Consider the following 19,584-nt stretch of genomic DNA (forward strand, 5'->3'; position numbering starts at 1 on the left):
CACTACTCAGAAATAAAAAGGAACAGACCAATGACACACAATGAATCTAAAAAAATCTAAGCCAGACAAAAGAAACCAATTACGAAAGACCACACGCTGTGTGACTCTGTGTAAATAAAACTCCAGAAAAGACAGAACTCTGCTGACAGAAGGCAAATCCGTGATGGAGATGGGTGAGAGGTGGGAGGAGTGGAATCCCTACAAAGCAGCACAAGAGAACTTTTTGGGGGAATAAATTTTGCTGCTATAGATGTGTAGAAGTTCTTTCGTGAACATGTTTTTGAATTGGGTACACCCCCAGGGGAATGAAATTACTGGATTGCGTGATAAATTCTATGTTTAACTTTCTGAAGAATTATGTCTCTATCATGATTGCAGTGGTGGTTACACACTGTATACATTTGTCAGAAGTGTACATTTACATTACAATTAAGGGACTTATTAAATTGTCCACTTAAAATTGGTCCATTTTCTTGCATATTTCTTAAAACAAAAAATATAAAACCAAACAAAGAAAAAGAAACAATTGTAATTAATCCTGAATTACATAGTTTACTAAAGTACAATGCTCAAGTTAATAAGATGCAGCCAAATTTCTATTCACTTTGTGCCGTATAGACCCTGCTAGTCTCCTGTGCCTATTCAAGACACTGTGGTGGAAATATGGGCAGTAGAGAGAAAAGGCCTGAGTTTCCCTTCCGGAACCATCTCCTACCACCAGATGGGCATGTGGAATGTTAGCTGCCTCCAAATCTCCCCTGCCTCAAGAGTCCTTCACCTCCGCCTTTAACAAAGAGTACCTTCTGGCTGGGTGTGGTGGCTCATGCCTGTAATCCCAGAATTTTGGGAGGCCAAGGCAGGCAGATCTCGAGATCAGGAGTTCAAGACCATCCCGGCTAACACAGTGAAACCCCTTCACTACTAAAAATACAAAAAATTAGCCAGGCATGGTAGCAGGCACCTGCAATCCCAGCTACTTAGGAGGCTGAGGCAGGAGAATTGCTTGAACCCGGGAGGTGGAGGTTGCAGTAAGCCGAGATTGCACCACTGCACTCCAGCCTGGCTGACAGAGGAAGATTCTATCTCAAAAAAAAAAAAAAAAAAAAAAAAAAAAAAAAAAAAGAGTACCTTCTCTGAGCATCTCAGACTGGAGTTTTTTCTTCAGTCTGATTCTGTCTATTGCCCCTTACCAGGATTCTTCATAGTTTATGGTCCATGGGAAGATTTCTACTCTAGTCTCTGAATACATATATATGCATATGTATGTATGAACATGTGTGTGGGCACATATGTATATGTATGTATGCAAACGTATGTGTTTCTATCATTTCTAAGAACCTGGAACAAGGGAACACGGTGTGTGCTTAGTCCACCTTCTTGTACCTCTCAGAGCCTATTTCAAATAATGACATAAAGGAGTTGTGCAAAGGGAAAGCAAACAAAAGGTTTATAATTAAAGCCAGTGTGTTATTTCGACTGAGTTGGAAGGTAAACATGAAATTTCTCATTAAGAATTTAACTCTTTCACTAATAAATGTATCTAGTCTACGTATGTCCAATTTGAGATCTCTCACTCTTCCCTGAAAAGTCCTGAAGTGTATTTTCCCAGAACGACAAATTATATCAGTGCTGGATATTTAAAATGATTTATAGATGATAGAGATAGCTAGATAGCTAGATAGATAGATAGATATAGATATAAATAAAAGGTTTTATTTCTTATTTTCTGTTGTTTAAAGGAAGATTAAATATATCTACATGTGTTTTTATTTAAAAACAATGAAACTGCCATCCAGTACATCAGAAAGCCCCTCCCCTGCAGTGGCTTTTTAAAATTCTGACTTAAAACACAAATGGAAGTACATTTGACATCATCTCTCAGTCATAAAACACAAATTCAAAATCTCAAAAGATTTTCTTAGCTCCTCTCAGCAAAACCTGCTTCTAGTTGCACAAAATTCCACCACGCACGCTCACTGGATGGTGTCTGCCCAGTCAGTTGCTTTGCCAGAGGTGTCTCAGTACAGGAGAAAGTACCAAAGAATCGTCAGGGAGCCAGAGTCAGAATACCTGAGACAAGTGCGAGTTGCATGGGCAGAGCTGAGTTATACTTGCACTGTGCTGGTGTCCAGGTTCCAAAGTGACATCCACTATATTGAAAGTTAACATATAAAATTTGCCATGCACAAAGGCATGCAAGTATCAGGTCAAACTGCCAACTCTATTTTATTCACAAAGGAAAAAAACTGGACTTGGCCAATTATGAACCCCCAAAACCAATGTGCGATCATTTCACCATTCTAGCCAATGTTGGACATCACCCACAATCAGGAGACACAACCAGAGGCTGATAACACACACCACTGCTCCACTGCGGTGGCTTATCCCGTCCAGCTGAAGGAAGAGGGCAGTTGTGATCAAGGCATTTGCTCAGAGGACTTCCAATGCAATAGAGACGAATGTGAATATGGAGTAATAGAGAGTGACATTCCTTATGTTGTGTCAGTTTTGAAATCCAGATCGACGGAGATATAGATGTCAGCTCGGAGGACAGGCAGGCTTCATTGCCCATGGACATCACACTGCCAGCACCTGTCCACTCAGCAGGTTGTGTGCCTTGAAGTGGAGGAGGACACATGATCTCCTCCCCAGCCTCCCCTCCCCAGGCTGCAGCGGCCATAAAGGGGACGCCTCCTCTCAGTCTGTGTCAGCACATGGAGATCAGTCAGGGGAGACCACTTATAATTATTTGATGCAGATGGTCACTTCATTAGCATACACACCAAGCAGCCAGTTACAGGATGTTGCCCTGCCTCCCCAGCCCTCTTCCTGAGCCAGCCTTCAGGCTATCAGGCAATATATTTTAAGCAAAAAAATAGCCTGCTTGGTCGGACGCAGTGGCTCGGGCCTGTAATCCCAGCACTTTGGGAGGCCAAGGCAGGCGGATCATGAGGTCAAGAGATCGAGACCATCCTGGCCAACATGGTGAAACCCAGTCTCTACTAAAAATACAAAAATCAGCTAGGCATGGTGATGCACGCCTGTAGTCCCAGCTACTCAGGAGGCTGAGGCAGGAGAATTGCTTGAACCAGGGAGGCGGAGGTTGCAGTGAGCCAAGGTTGCGCCACTGCACTCCAGCCTGGCACCTGGCAACAGAGCAAGACTCTGTCTCAAAAAAAAAAAAAAAAAAAATAGCCTGCTCGTACCACTCTGGAGACCTCTTTTGTGAGACATTTCTTTTAGGAAATCTAAAAGAATTACAAGTTTCTGGGTTTTTGGACTTAACAGCCAGATGCAGAGACTCACCTGTTCCTCAAGGAGGTCATCAGAGTGTGTGAAACGTGTAATGAGAGCTGGTAGGCTCCTCAGCTCCCCTTCCATGGGTTGAGCCTATGTGCATTTGTAGCAGGTCCTGAATTAGAGAAATGGGCTCTCACAGTGACACTGAGCTAAGGCTCGGTAGGCCCACAGCCTCATTTTGGCAACTGACCTCCCCCAGCACAAAGAAACGAACCTGGGGAGCAGGGAACAGCCAGAGCTGTAGGGCTCCAAACTTTAAAGTGAAAAAGAAACTTAAGAGGCACACAAGTCCAGGGGGTTTCAGTATTTTTTAGTGGGATATCTCATTTTGCAAATAACACCATTGAGAGAATGCTAATGTATAGAACAGGAAAAGCAAAACTGTTGTAAAGGAGAGTTTGGGGCTTCGGAGCCCCATCCACCTGCCTCCAATTCCATCCCCAGCTGCCACAGAATTATCTGACGAAACCTAGGTCTTCTCACGGAGCAATTTGGAAAGCACTATTAGTCAGATGCTTTCACTGGGGAGAAGAAACAGAGCCCCAGAGAAATGAAGAGACTTGTCCAAGGTCAAACAATGTGAGCTCTTCAAAACAGGCAAAAAATAAAAATTAAAAAATCAAAACCCTGGTGAACCTACAATCTCATCTCCCTACTCCAATGCCAGGCAGATGTTCCATTCTGACCCACTCAATTTGAAGTGCTGTTTACAAAAGTGCAGTAACCTTCTTGGACAAAGGGCAATTTGTTTCACCTTCAGCTCCACATTTTCTCCCCATAAGAAAAGAACACCAAAGAGGGGTTACACATATAGATCATCCAACACAGCCTGCAAAGCTCCCCTAAAGGTCACCTCATTCTCACCATCAGCCCGGCATACAAGCTGCTTGTCACCAGAAGGACATGCCCAACGCATGCTATGCTATGTATTCTGTGGTGAATTGATAAGTGAGTCCCCTCTTCCCAGAGAAAATGAAACAGGGACTCAAGCATTTGAACCTGATCAATAAGGACAGACCATCTGTAAGAAACAAGGAGCCCCCCACTCCTTCTCACCCTCCCCTCAACAGGGTATTTCCGTCTGAGTTACATAAATAATTGCACTTTGCCTGACCTTCGTACACACTAGAGAAAATTATTCCTGTTCCTAAATGGAAATTTGCCCTGGCTCTTATTGATACATCCAGGTCTTTTAACAAAAACTTGTACCATTCCTAAAAGTGCCAGCTATCTGGAGAGCAGATCTTAATCTCAGAGTACAAGGTTGATTTATATTTCTGAGGAATCACAACTAAGATATGCTGTGGCCACATTGATTTAATGGTTCCTGTAAGGCTCCTTGCTCCGTGCGGTCTCCATGCATCTTTTCACTAGTCAAGTCAACATTCGTGGCTTTTTAAAAACACAGTAAATCTCTTTGATTGGGACTTGCGGCTGGAATCATTCAATTTGTGTTAAACTAAACTGTCTTATCTCCTTGTGTGCCAAGCTGTCCCTGGCATGTCCAGAATGGCATCCCAGCATGGCCCAGGATGCCAGGGCATAAAAGCAGCAAACAGGATCATTCAGACAGGTCAGACAGGCTTTCTCTGGCTCTCCCACTACTTAGCTCCCAGTGATAAGAGACAGGAAAATGTCACGTGATTATTACTCCATAAAACGAAGAAGACACTTCCTTCTCTACAGAGACAGAAACTTGAGTAAAGACCAATTAATTTCAAAGCGGAAGAGACAGCTGCACATATGTTCCCTATGAGTGATCTTAGGCAGAGTCTCCCAAACGCCAAGAAAAATATTTCTCTTTGGAGCTTCTTTTAAGAATAGCTTTTTTTTCTGCAGTTTTAATGCTCTTTTTAATGCATTCATCCCATCGCCTGACATTTATTGAACACCTACTACATGTAGACATTTTCTTGCTCATGGATGCTTTCATACATCCCCTCATCATGGATTCATCCATTGAACAACTAACTGTTGAACAAGCTCTTTAGTGTCAGGACCTTTGCCAGGTGCTGAGCACCAGAGAGCAAAGACACCATCCCTTGTCTGGAGAAGGTTAAGGAGCATAGCACTGAGTGAATTCCCACTCAGCACTGGGCCCCTGCTAAGAGCTCTATGATTGCTGTCTTGTTCACAACTCACAGCGATCCCAGGCACATTTTACAGCAGGCGTCCCCAAACTACGGCCCGTCCCGCCGGCCGCATGCGGCTCCCTGAGGCCATTTATCCGGCCCCCCGCCGCACTTCAGGAAGGGGCACCTCTTTCATTGGTGGTCAGTGAGAGGAGCACAGTATGTGGCGGCCCTCCAACAGTCTGAGGGACAGTGAACTGGCCCCCTGTGTAAAAAGTTTGGGGACACCTGTTTTACAGATAAAAAAACAAAGGACTTAGAAATTTTCAGGCACTGTTACCAGGCCTTTCCAATTTCATTGTGGAAATTCTTTCCCGCTCACTATTGACTATAACCTCAGAGAACAAGGAATGTGCTATAAGAGAGATACATAAAAAATAACATGATAGCACCATCCTTTCCAGCCAAAGATGACAGCAATTTCCATTTTTCTTTGTGCCCCTGCAGTTAAAAAGAGATGAATGATGTGAAGAAGAGTTTAGCAGTTCTTTAAAAAGTTAAAAGTTAAGCCAGGCACATGGCTCACACCTGTAATCCCAGCACTTCGGAGGCTGAGGTGGGTGAATCACCTGATGTCAGGAGTTCAAGACCAGCCTGGCCAACATAATGAAACTCCGTCTCTACTAAACATATAAAAATTAGCCAGGCATGGTAGTGTACGCCTGTGATCCCAGGTACTCAGGAGGCTGAGGCAGGAGAACTGCTTGAACCTAGAAGGCAGAGGTTGCAGTGAGCTGAGATTGTGCCATTGTACTCCAGCCTGGGCAACAGAGTGAGACTCTGTCTCAAAAAACAAAAAAGTTAAACGTAATTACCACATGGACCAGCAATCCCAATCCTAGGACTGTACCCAGAGAAATAGAAACCTTTATTGACACAAAAATGTGTACACAAATGTCCACAGCAGCATTATTCATAATAGCCCCAAAGCAGAACCAACCCAGATGTCCATGAAATGATGAATGGACAAATGAAATGTGATCTATTCATACAAAGGAATATTACTCAGCCATAAAAAGGAATAAAGTGCTGATATATCCTACAACATGGATGAACATGAGGGAAGCCAGACACAAAAGACCATAGATTGTATGATTCCATTTATATGAAAGTCCAGAATAGGCAAATCCACAGACAGAAATTAATAGTGGGTGCTGGGGCAGGAAGGAGGAATGACTACCAGTGGGCACAAGATTTCTTTTTGGGGTGATGAAAATGTTCTGGAATTAGATAGTGCTGATGATTGGAAAGTCTCATGACTGCTGGATTGTACCCTTTAATGTGGTGACTTGCACAATATGGAAATTATATCTCAATTTAAAAAGTGAGGTGAATGGGCTGTGGCGAATCAAGATGCTGGTGGGGATCCTGCATCCTGCCTCCCTGAGAGTCACAGCCCAGAAAGAGCCTCAGAATGAAATATACTCAGCCATTAAAAAAAAAAAGAAGAAGAATGTATACACATGGACATAGAGTGTGGAATAATAGATATCAGAGATGCAGAAGCGTGGGAGTGGGTTGAACTGTGAGAAATCACTTAATGAGTACAATGTACACTATTGGGGTGATGGTTAAGCTCAAAGCTCAGACTTCACCACTACCCAATATATCCATGTAACAAAACTGTACTTGTACCCTTTAATTTCTTTTATTATTTATTATTTATTTATTTATTTTATTTTGAGACAGGGTCTTGCTCTGTCACCCAGTCTGAAGTGCAGTGGTGCGATCTAGGCTCACTGCAACCTCTGCCTCCTGGGTTCAAGCAATTCTCCTGCCTCAGCCTCCTGAGTAGCTGGGACTACCGGCATGCACTACCATGCCCAACTAAGTTTTGTATTTTCAGTAGAGACTGGGTTTCACCATGTTGGCCAGACTGGTAACTCCTGGCCTCAAGTGATTCACCTGCCTCAGCCTCCCAAAGTGCTGAAATAACAGGCATGAGTCACCATGCCTGGCCGACCCTTTAAATTTATACAAACAAAATAAAAGAAGAAGAAGAAACACAATCCTTAAAAAGAAAAAGCAAAAGAATTGGATGTGGTGGCTCATACCTGTAATTCCAGTGCTTTGCAAGGCAGAGGCAGGAGGATCACATGAGGCCAGCAGTTTGAGACCAGCCCAGGCAGCATGGTGAGACCCCATCTCTGTAAAAAAAATATTTAAAAATTAGACAGGTATGATGGCACATGCCTGTAGTCCCAGATATTCAGGAGACTTAGGTAGGAGGATCACTTGAGCCCAGTACTTTGAGGCTGCAGCGAGCTAAGCTATGATCGTGCAATCTTGCTACACTATTCCAGCCTAGATGACACAGAGAGATCCTGTCCCTGTCTCAAAATTTAAAAAAAAAAAAAAAAAAAAAAAAAAAGCTTCCTCAAAGAGCATCTTTGCCAGTTCCTGTTGCTTCTGCTGCTCACTCTGGGCGTACCCAGCATTCCTAATGCTGACGTGCAGGGAGGGCAGCCCTTGGCAGAGCCCAGAAGCAGGAGGTAACAGTCTCTCCAGCTCCCAGCTATCTTTCCTTATCCTCAGCTGGCCCTGGGCAAAGTGTCAGGGGTCCTTGGCAGTAACTTGCTTTTTGACTTCAGAGAGGTCTTAGTGCTCTTTCAAATAAGCTAACCCTTCAGACTCTTTGCCTCAAATTAATGAATGAGGGAAGGGGGTTCACCCAGAGTAATTTTTTCTCCTCTCATAAAATAGCAGCTGCCTACTTAATCTTGGGCTTCAGCCCAGGAGTTAGAGGCTGCAGTGAGGTATAATTGCACCACTACACTCTAGCCTGGATAACAGAGTGAGACCCTTTCTCAAAAAATGAAAAACATAATACAAATTAAAGTAAATTAAAAATCAAGCAGTCACTAAATGCAGATGTAAAGCCCGTGACCACTCAGTCTACCCATTGTAAAGTGAGCTACTGCAAACTGAAAACCTCCTTCGAAGGGGACGTCCACAGAAGAGGCATCCCAGAAGGCTAAGAAGCCTCTCACTCCCCTGGAAGGCCCGGCTGGGTGCTTCAATTCATTAAGTCATATATCTTCTGAGCTGGAAGGATCTTCCAGATTATTTCACTCAGGCCCTTCATTTTATAAATGATAAAGCTGAGCCCTAGCCACTTAACTTCCTTATCCCCAAGTCACAAGCTAATAGAGGCACAACCCCATTCTCTCCTGCCTGCTGCCCAGGGCTCTTTTTAACCCAGCACACTGATTCTGTAGAGTCAGCTCTTATGTGTAGAAATCCTACACTCTAGACAGCCAAAATACATTTCTCCTAACACCTGCGCCAAGCCCAGTCCTCTCTGAACACACTGCAACCTAGATGTGAAGTTCACTAATTAAGGTCTTTGTTTGTAGGTTCACACAGAATGGGACCCTAGTGATATGAAAGTCAAGAAAAAGCAAGGAGTATCATTAGGGGAAAGTAAATGCTGGACTTCAAATGCTTGTCTTAGCCGTCTTATCTCATGAAGCCCTTCCTTGCCACTGTAGCATCTGTTTCATGGGTGAAGGCTATTGTTATATGTTGTGACCATCAGAACTCTTGATTGGGAGTAAGAGAAACACCAGCTCAAACTAGCTTATGAAAAAAGGGACATAATTACACACAGAAGTAGACTTTAGGAGGGATTGATCACGGCTTAAAAAAATGTCACCAAAGATTCAGTGTCCCTTTATCTCTTGTCTCTGCTCTCCTCCAGACTGGCTCCACACTCATGAGGACTCACCCCATTCTAGAACTTACTCTTACTTTTTTTTTTTTTTTTTTTTTTTGAGACGGAGTCTTGCTGTTACTCTTTTTTTTTTTTTTTTTTTTTTTTTTTTTTTGAGACGGAGTTTCGCTCGTTACCCAGGCTGGAGTGCAATGGCGCGATCTCGGCTCACCGCAACCTCCGCCTCCTGGGCTCAGGCAATTCTCCTGCCTCAGCCTCCTGAGTAGCTGGGATTACAGGCACGCGCCACCATGCCCAGCTAATTTTTTGTATTTTTAGTAGAGACGGGGTTTCACCATGTTGACCAGGATGGTCTTGATCTTTTGACCTCGTGATCCACCCGTCTCGGCCTCCCAAAGTGCTGGGATTACAGGCTTGAGCCACCGCGCCCGGCCCTACTCTTACTTTTAATTGGTGGAGAAGAGTAAGTGTTCACTTCCCTGAGATCTCCAACAGAAGAGAAGTGAGGCCAGGCGCAGTGGCTTACACCTGTAATGCCAGCACTTTGGGAGGCTGAGGCGGGTGCATCACCTGAGGTCAGGAGTTCGAGACCAGTCTGGCCAGTCTGGCTAATGGCAAAATCCTGTCTCTACTAAAAATACAAAATTTAGCCAGGTGTGGTAGTACATGCCTGTAATTCCAGCTACTCGGGAGGCTGAGGCAGAATTGCTTGAACCTAGGAGGCAAAGGTTGCAGTGAGCCAAGATCATGCCACTGCACTCCAGCCTGTATGACAGAGCAAGACTGTCAAAGAAAGAAAGAAAAGAAAGAGAAGAAAGAAAAAGAGAAGAAGGGAAGAAGGGAAGGGAAGGGGAGGAAGGGGGAGGGGAAGTGGGAGGAGGTAGGGGGAGGAGGAGGAGGAGAGCATCTCAATACCTCAGATTGTCCCAACAGAGATTTTTTTCTTCCTCCCATAGAACTATAGCCTCATTTTCATTCTCTCTGTGATACTGAAGACTAATTAATAAAGGGCCATTAAACATAGAAGAAAATTCTACAATCATTGGGTGTATACTTACTAATAAAGAGATCTCAACATCAGATTTTACTTTCTAAAGAGTGGCTTTCTCAGTCAGCCTGGACACAAAAGATCTCAGTAAAGGGGTGAGGAAAAATAAAGCTTATGAGAATACTCTACTAGGTCCATACAATATTTTCTTTAGAGTAAGAGATGATTCTCTGGAGGTTCGCATTGCTAATTATCATACACAGTTTGAGACCTTGAAATTGATCTAGTATATAAGCAGACAAAGGCTTCCTGCTATTTGGGGTGATTCATCAAAACCAGAAAGTGTGCCATGTCACCCCAACCCCCCAAAAAGGAAATTGCTGGAAAGCATGTTATCTTTATAGAGTCATTTGGCTCAGCAAATACTTCCCCATCAGTCAGCGGCAGCCACAGGCAAAAGTGTGAAATAAAACAGGTTGGATCTTCACTATGAGCAGCATTCCTCACCCAAGCTTCTTCTTGGTTGTTTTGGTTTGGGTTGGTTTGGCTTTTTGTAGAAACGGGCCTCACTGTGGCCCAGGCTGGTCTCGAATTCCCACCTCCGCCCACAAAGTGATGGGATTATAGGTGTGAACCACCGTGTCTGGCCCCCAGCCTCCTTTTGGAGCAAAATTTTTCTCATTTTCAGTGCTCTTGACCTCTCCCACACTCTCAGTGGACCCCTCATGTGCCCCCAGATGCCCAGAGTCCCCCTCTTTGGATCCCTAGTCTTCCTTCTCCTGCAAATACTTCATCATCATTATCAACACACATTGGTTCAGTGCCTATGAAGTGAGGGCATTTGTGGGGTGATTTGGACATTGCTACTTCATTGGTTCCCTGTATCCCTTTCTTTGTAAGACTGCCTCTTCCCTATTCCCTGCAGTTCTGGGAGGGCTGTCAATCAAAAGAAAACACTGTCCTCAGCAAATGGTAGGCCTGCGAGTCAGGCTGGCCTATCGGCAGAGAGGACCATGTGGCCCAAGTAAGACCAACGAGAACCCTTTCTAGGGATTGCTATGAAGATTGAGAGAGTGACAAAGAGTATTTTCCTTCCGCTATACAACCACGTGCTCTAAGAACCACTCACGGCCAGACACTGATGGTGTTTATCTTTGGGCCTGAGAATAATATCAACATAGAAGAAAGGAGAAGTGAAAATGCGAGAGATGTGGTTCTAATGGCATTTGGAGTATTGGATTAAGCTGCATCTAAAAATTTATCCCTAGGCTTTTTATTCACAAAGCCCTAAATGTTCTCTTTAGTTAAGTTACCCAAGCCATTGTCTTGCGTGCAACCAAACAATCTTAACTGATCTAACAGACTACCAAGAAGTATAAGGTATCAACACCCTACTATATAATTAGTTCAAGAGGGCCATGGCCACGTGACCCAGGGAAGAAATTTTAAAAATAATCCATCAACAACACAGGCTTCCTATCAAAGCTTATTGCAACCCAGAATTTTGCAACCAGCTGACTGATCTTCCTGTCTCCTGGTCCCCATTCTTCACTTTTTTTGTTTGTTTGTTTTGTTTTTTGATACCAAGTTTTAATACCAAGTTTTGTTCTTGTTGCCTATGCTGGAGTGCAATGGCATGATCTCGGCTTACTGCAACCTCCACCTCCTGGGTTCAAGCAATTCTCCTGCCTCATTCTCCTGAGTAGCTGGGATTACAGGCATGTGCCACTACATCTGGCTAATTTTTTTTGTATTTTTAGTAAAGACAGGTTTTCTTCATGTTGGTCAGGCTGGTCTCGAACTCCTGACCTCGGGTGATCCACCTGCCTCAGCCTCCCAAAGTGCTGTGATTACAGGCGTGAGCCAACGCATCTGGCCTACTTTTTCTTTTTTTTAACCAAGTCTTGGGTTGGTTGAGTACCTACACCTGCTAACCAGAAGTTGGATTATTTTCCAGTGATATGATTCTGTCACAGCATTGATCTGCAAGCCTGATACCTGATACCTAGTGTCCTGCTAGAACCAGAATATCCCTTTTTATGCCCAAGGAGCCAGAGGTATAGTGATTTCCAGAATGGTACTGGTACCTGCATCCATTCATTGCACAGACCTGCCTACCAGAACAGAGGAACAGTCACCCTCCTAGCAAAATGGCTCTGCAGTGATTCAGGGCTTGATGAATAACAATGTGTGTAGCCTATGGGTCAAGGGGTTAAGGACTACCTGAACATTAAAACTAAAACCAAAGTCAGGAAGCCACTAATCCAAAGGGAAGAGGCAAAGGGAAGAATACAGGTAAAAGCATCGTGACAGAACCCAGAATGCTTCAGGAACAGGCAGCAGTCGCTGCTCTCCACTCTTACCCAAGTTAGCCTCTCCTCTCACATCACTAACTTGGTTCCTGAGCACTCTAGGAGCTGACTATAAAGTTGGTAAATAAGATACATACAAATGATCGAATATCTACAACAAAGACAATGGTTTTTTTCTTCTCTCTTCTCTTTTTTGGCTTTTTAATTTTTTTAAAAAGAGGGCCAGGGATCTCACTGTGTTGCCCTCGCTGGTCCCAAACTCCTGGGCTCAAGTGCTCCTCCAGTATCAGCCTCCCACACTGGGATTACAGGCATGAGCCACTACACCTGGCTTTTTTTTTTTTTTTTTTTGGAGACAGGGTCTCGCTCTGTCAACCAGGCTGGAGTGCAGTGGCACAATCAGCTCACTGCAACCTCAAACTCTTGTCTTCAAGAGATCCTCCCAGCTCTGCTTTCCAAAGTGTTGGGATTACAGGCGTGAGCCATCATACCAGCCCAAAGACAAGATTTGATTAATGAATGATACAGGTAATGAACATGAGGAATTCAGATGGAGGAGAGCTTACTTCTTCCTAGGTAGCTCAGAAAATACTACAGAGAAAAGATAAGAACTGAAGTAGAAAGTTGAGGCAGCAAGGGTGTATTTAAAACAATAGACGATAAATTCACAAAGGCCCATAGTCAAGACAGCAAAGGGCCTGCTGAAAATACCTTACCCAGTCCCTTTTCCAATCAGACTAGGCTTTCTATCTCCTATTCCTTGGGGTCTTGTTTTCTTTCCTCTGATCTGATAAACTAATCCTTCCTGCAGTGCAAATGGATTGATGAGTAGCCCTTTCAGAGTAACATATCTGCATTTTAATAGGGACCTTCTGGACAGAGACCCTTAAACCAAAGTAATGGCCAAGAACACTGGTCATTTCTGCTACTATGATAAATTGGTAGGGGAGAAATTTAGGACAGGAAAGTTTTCCCTCAAATAACTCTTTTTTCACATGTAGAGCTGGTACTCATCTCAGAGATCAGAGTATAATAAAACTCAATTTGCCTAGTAAGCCATATTTCACATGCCAGCCATCCAAATCATAGCTACCTAAGAAGAGCTTACTTACCAATCATTGGTATGTTTCTAAATGTTCTGTAGGTCAAGTGATAACTTCAAATGGACCAAAGCTGTCTCATAAGTGCCCTGGACCTGTCATGCCTGCTAAACTGGATGGGAAAAATCCTTTAAATACAATAAATATTACATGTTACTTTGGGTTTCCTGATTCTAATGCTCTCAAGTTTGGGAAATCTTGTGAAGAAATGATTAAGTAATAAAGATAAATTACAAAGGAAATTGTCTCATTTTTTTATAGTAGCAACAAGTCTTTTTTTTTACTTCAAGGTTGTTTTAATTTTATGAGTATTAGCAGTAGCATTGCTCTGGAAAGAATGCTCTATTCAGAAACATAAAATGGGAAGTAACTGTGGATTTACAACTTTCTTACTCTAGCTTATATTTGTTTCTTTTAAACACAAGTACTTGTTCATCAAATGAAAAAAATATTGTGATGTCACAGATGCTGAACTAAATACATTAAGATCCACAAAATAAATACACAGGTACCATCAGAGTCAAGACAGAAAAAAAAACTCATTAGTTAATCTTTGAGAAGAGAGGAAAAGGTTGGTTGGAACCCTACTTCAGCTTCTTTCATGACATGAATGCGTTCATTAATCTTTCTAGACTTTAATATTCCTATTAGCAAAATGTAGGCCTTGCCAACCCCAAAGTATCATCATAGCTTGTCGAATAGTTTCTTTTGAAGACTCAACTAAATGCACAGTTTAAAGTATTAATATTTTGTATTATTTCACTCATTACAATTCAGCTTTAAAACATAAAGGAATACATTACACAAGGTTATTTTGGAAGTAATTCTATAAAAACTTCAAAACCAAAGGGTATAATTAAGTATATAATTAACTTCTACCATATCCATATGATAGAAAAATTGTCCTTCTCCCGTGGCCTTTACTGGAACAATGATTAAAGTCAAGGCCAAATTGGCTGTTTTGGGCCACAATGGAGTACCTGATATTATATCAAATACCCCTGGTTCTCACTACAGTCATCAAAGCATTTTTTTTTTTAAATTCCCAGAAGAACCACGGTAGGAGCCGTCTTACTTTCTCCAGAGTTTAACATATGTACCATTTCAGACCAAACACATTTATTTTAAAAGCCCACATATCAAAATTGTGCACCGCATCTTAATGCTGTCTGTGTCCCAGTGTGTAATTTGTTTGGGGTTTTTCTGTTGCTTTTTTTGTTGTTGTTGCCTTACTTTGAATAAGTAAATTAACCAATGAATGCCTGAGGACACGCAGCACATGTTCAGGGCTTGTGACACAGGAGGGCATAAAAGCAAGGATGGTAATATCTGCTAATAGAACTTCCCATCCCAGGAGGGGGGTTTCATTTCTTTTGTTTGCACAATTTAAATAGGCAAAGCTACCCCTTTAAATGACACGAACCTTTTGTCCCTATGAGATTTTGGTTATCAGGCCACAGTCTGTCAGTTTGAAACCATTTCCTTCCCAATTAGCTTGCAGTTGGGTGGTGTGTCGTGCTGTTTTGCGGTTTCTCCACCTTCATTTGACCTTCAGCGTCATCTGCAATGGTCTCTCTTTAACACCAAAAATCGCAATCAATGCAGAGAGGCACCTGGTGTGTTTGCTCAAGAATTTTGTGCTTGAAACCTTAGAGCTTGGGAGGATCTGGGCACTGTGGTTTGTCTGTAGTTGAAGGTTTCCTCTGTGACCGGGATAGTTTCTTTTCCTGAGACTGCAGGGAATAACCCCAGAAAATCTCCCATACGTTTAATGCTCCTGTGCATTAGCAGCAGTGCAAGAGAACACAGCTTTATCAGTAGATTCTATCTCTTCAACCCTTATCTTGTTTAAACTGAGATTTGGGCCATTTCCCCTTAAGCCAATCCTCTCTAGCTATTCCCATCCCCCTTCCTTCCTGCTTCAAAATGCCTACAGACGGAGTACTGCAACTCACCTAAACGTCGTTTCTCACACTCTTCTTTTTCTTTACTGCCACCACCCAATTATAAAATACAACTGAATAGCAAAGAATGACAAAGTGGGGGGGAATCAACGAGTCCAGTACAAACAACCAGTCTGTCTGAAGGAATCCCAGAGCTACTGTAAAATAAATACCAGCTTACCTCTGCAGTGTGACGCTGAATCCTGCCATAGTTAAACTGCAACATCTGAAAACAGTCAGTGGCATAATTAACGAAACCCTTAAATCAAAATAGAAGACTCCTGTTTCCGTGAATATATCAGGTTATTATTAAGCCATTGGAGAAAGTGTAGGAAATATTAAAGAATCACATAATTTTTAAAGCAATAACTTCATGTTCAAGCTTGAAGAAATTTCTTAGCTTCTAACAAAATAGAAAGTTATTTTTGAAATTTCAGAAAGACAAAAAGCCCTAAATTTCATTTGTTCCAGCCTCCCTGTTCTACAAGTGAGGAAGCAGGCCCCAGAAATTCAAGACACTCAATCAACACGAATGGAGAGACCCAGAGGCGTAGCTGCTCACGTAAGAGCAGAGGCCAGACCTTCCATCCCCTACCTCATTTTTTCCATCCCATCCTCTGGGAATCAGAAGAGGCTTGAGAAGTAACAATGGCAGAAAAGAAAGGTTTAAGTCCTCAGAACTGCTTGTTCAGCATTTTATTTGGAGTCTGCCTCTTTTGACATTTAAATCATCAACCTTTTGCCGGGTGAAAACTCTGAAAAAGAAGAGAAATTGCAATCTGGCCTAAGAAGTTTGTCTGACAAAGAAGTAAAGCGGAAAAATGTCAAAGGGTTAAATCTAAGCATCCAGACTCACAAAGAAGCCCTAAGTGAGCTGATTGTAGTAGGAGCAATCAGCTGAAAATCAGTACTGCCCGGGAGCACTTCCATCTGTCAATCAGAAAACATTAGAGCGGGTACTTAGAGAGCTGAGAGCAGACCCAACAGTCAAAATGATGAGCCTCCAAGTAAAAGCTAAGTAATATTGACTATAATTTGCTATGGAGACGTATCTGTCACTTGATCATAACTATTGTCATTGTCATCAACTTCCATTTTCTACCTAGACGCCCACCAGAATGGCTAAATTTGAAAGGACAGACAGCTCTAAACAGACAGGGACATGGAACAACACCATGCATTGTTAGTGGGACTGGAAGGGCAGAACCACTTTAACAAGTTCTGACTGTTACTTATACAACTAAACATACATCTACCCTTTGTCCCAGCAATTTTATTGATTGGCACTTACCCAAGAACAACAAAAACATATCTTTACAAAAAGATTTATGCAACAATATTCAGAACAGCTTTCTCCATGAAATCCAGAAACTAGAAAAAGCCCATCAACAAAAAATGAATAAACAAACTATAGAATATTCATACAATGAAATATCAATCAGCAAGCAAAAGGAACAAACAACATTACCCACAGCAATATGGATAAATGTCAAAACGTTATGCTAAGTGGAAGAAGCCTCACATGAAAAGAGTCATTGGTGGAAAAGTCAGAAGAGCGGTTGTCTCTGGAGGGGTGGGGCTGGGGAGAGGCAGAAATTGACTGAGAAAGGGTGTGAGGGAAACTTCTGGGGTGATAATTGTATTTTATATTTCTTGAGAGAAATTTGGGTTACACAGTATTTATCAAAACTCTGTAAATATAAACTCAAGACCTGTGCATTTCATTGCATGTACATCTTACATCAAAAGAAAAACAACTGTAAATGTATACTGAACTTTAGTTATATTTGTGCGTTATGAAGTATTTAAGGTTAAGTGTATTGATGTCTGCAATTTACTTTGAAATGCATCAGAAATGCAGACTCATAGATGGATAGAGAGATGAATAAATAGATAGATGACAGATAAATGATTGCTAGAGAAAAATAGCTATAATACATTAATAGCAGAAGCTCCATTGTATATAAGTGTTCACTACATAATTCATTGGGCTTTGTTGTTTGTATGACAAATTTTATAATACAATATGGAGGGCCAGGTGAGATGGCTCATGCCTGCAATCCTAACTTCAGGAGGCTAAGGCAAGAGAATTGCTTGAGCCCAGGAGTTTAAGACCAGCCTAGGCAACGTGGCAAAACCCTGTCTCTACAATTAAAAAAAAAAATTAGGTAGGCTTAATGGAGCCCACCTGTAGTCCCAGCTACTAAGAAGGATCACCTGAGCCTGGGGAGATCAAGGTTGCAATGAGCCATGATCACACCACTTCATTCCAGCCTGGCGACAGAGTTAGACCCTGCCTCAAAAATAAAAAATGTGGAGAATAAATCTATTAAGATTTATGACTGTGTTTAATCTGTATTAGCAAATCTCTGTCTCTCTCTCGCTCTCGCTCTCTCTCTCTCTCTCTCTCTCTCTCACACACACACACACACACACACACACACACACACTACCATATTCTCTAGGAATTTCCAATCCCAGGTGTAAAGTTCATCAATTTGAATGTGAACATATCTGTGGGAACTTCATCTAGGGGTCCCTTCAGCATGCATAGGAAAAAACATGGTAGTCCCATGACAAGTTTTTGCTGCCTGACCAGCTTGAACTTAGATCCTGGATCTACTACTTTTGGAAAATCGATCTATTCTCTCTGAGTCTCACTCTCCCTATCTGTAAAGTAGCTCACCATCATCCACCTCTGTGAGTTGGTATAAGTTGGTGTGATCCATTTAACCACCAGCCAATCCCTAACCCCTACCGAGTGATCAATACACGGACCCTAATCGGATGGGCACTCAATGAACAATGATCAATTGGGTTTGCTAACAGGTTAGCTTCAATGCACTACATACTTCATTTAGGGAAAATTGTGCTTGAGAAATGTCCTATTTGGAAACACAATGTTTTAACATCCTAACTTCCTTCAAAGTTTTTCAAATAAAACCGTCTCAGATGAGACAGGGAATGTTCGTGTCTTTTGTACATAGGGCAGCATGATGTGAACCGAGGCAGGCAAACAATACCATGAACTGGAAACGGTTAGGGCATGAGTGCTCCCTGTTCATTGCTATAATTTTTCTAATTTTAAACACACAGGCATGCACACGCACACACACACACCATTGCCTTTACATTATTGGAAGGCTGTCTCGAAGGGCAGGCTAAACAAACACTGTTACCCATTTGCTCTCTTCTTGTCTCATGAGGACCTCCCATCCCTCACCCCTCCACAGAGCCTAAGTACTTCATCAGCATTTCCTTGACCGGCACAGAGCCCTGACATGCTGAACAATAAGCGCTCTGTTTCTCACAGACGTGCTCATGCCAAAAAAAAAAAAAAAAAAAAAAAAAGCCTTTGTACCTCGCCAAGATGAAAACCTTCCCCTTGTTTTATTCAAACAACTATGTTTCAACATCACGCATTCTTAGAGGAAACTGTATTATGGTAGTCAGAACTGCACATTGCCATCCTATACATCATAATTCTTAAGGAAGTAAATTGAAAAAACATCCCTGGAGATTCTGCTCCCATCTTCTTTCTGCAAAGTCCCTAAAGCAAGATGTCTGGTGTATCCCCAAACAAGACGGGGGTAATAGCATGGGGTTGCCAGGAGGCAGTCACAAATGAAGCCACCAGTATGCTCTGATTAACCTTCTTTGCCTATTGAGAACATTCCCTTGGTAGTTTCATAAATCGTGCACATTGCTTTGGGAGCACTGCCTCTGATTGAAAGATTTTAATTATGGGTTCAAAGGACACCCCATAACGTGGAAGACTAAGGACTGAGAACTAAGGTAATTCTGCCATGGCCATCCAAATAAGATAACTCGCGAGCTGAATATAAATCTTCATGTTGTGTGATGGTATAGCTGGCCCTTCCCACAGGACACCCTATAGATTATTTCTCCACTACAAGGGCAGGCCTCATCCATCTTCCCTGATGGGGAACTGAGCCACGGCAGGCCTCATGTCCATTAGACTTGGCACCACGAGTACCCAGCACACATCCAGGCATGTAGTAGGTCCTCAATAAATGTTGGTTGAAACTAAATTATAAGGCTGCAGGGCAGAGGTAGCATGGTACAGTGTTCACAAGCACAGGTTCTGGAGCCTCATGGGTTCAAATCCTGGCTCT

General features: G+C 42.5%; 1 long non-coding RNA gene across 3 annotated transcripts in view; it reads right to left on the minus strand.

Moving 5' to 3' along the window:
- Nucleotides 1-19,584, minus strand: part of LOC141580804 (uncharacterized) — a 262,687-nt gene that overhangs the window by 239,353 nt on the left and 3,750 nt on the right. For 2 of the 3 annotated variants that reach the window (XR_012513136.1, XR_012513134.1), the window contains exon 2: nt 7,487-7,579. This is a non-coding gene — a long non-coding RNA (uncharacterized LOC141580804). Of the gene's footprint in view, nt 1-7,486; nt 7,580-15,629; nt 15,673-19,584 lie in introns of those variants that run through there. The other variant, XR_012513135.1, reaches the window with a different exon arrangement.

The sequence above is a fragment of the Saimiri boliviensis genome, chromosome 13, assembly GCF_048565385.1.
Source record: "Saimiri boliviensis isolate mSaiBol1 chromosome 13, mSaiBol1.pri, whole genome shotgun sequence".
Classification (NCBI taxonomy): domain Eukaryota; kingdom Metazoa; phylum Chordata; class Mammalia; order Primates; family Cebidae; genus Saimiri; species Saimiri boliviensis.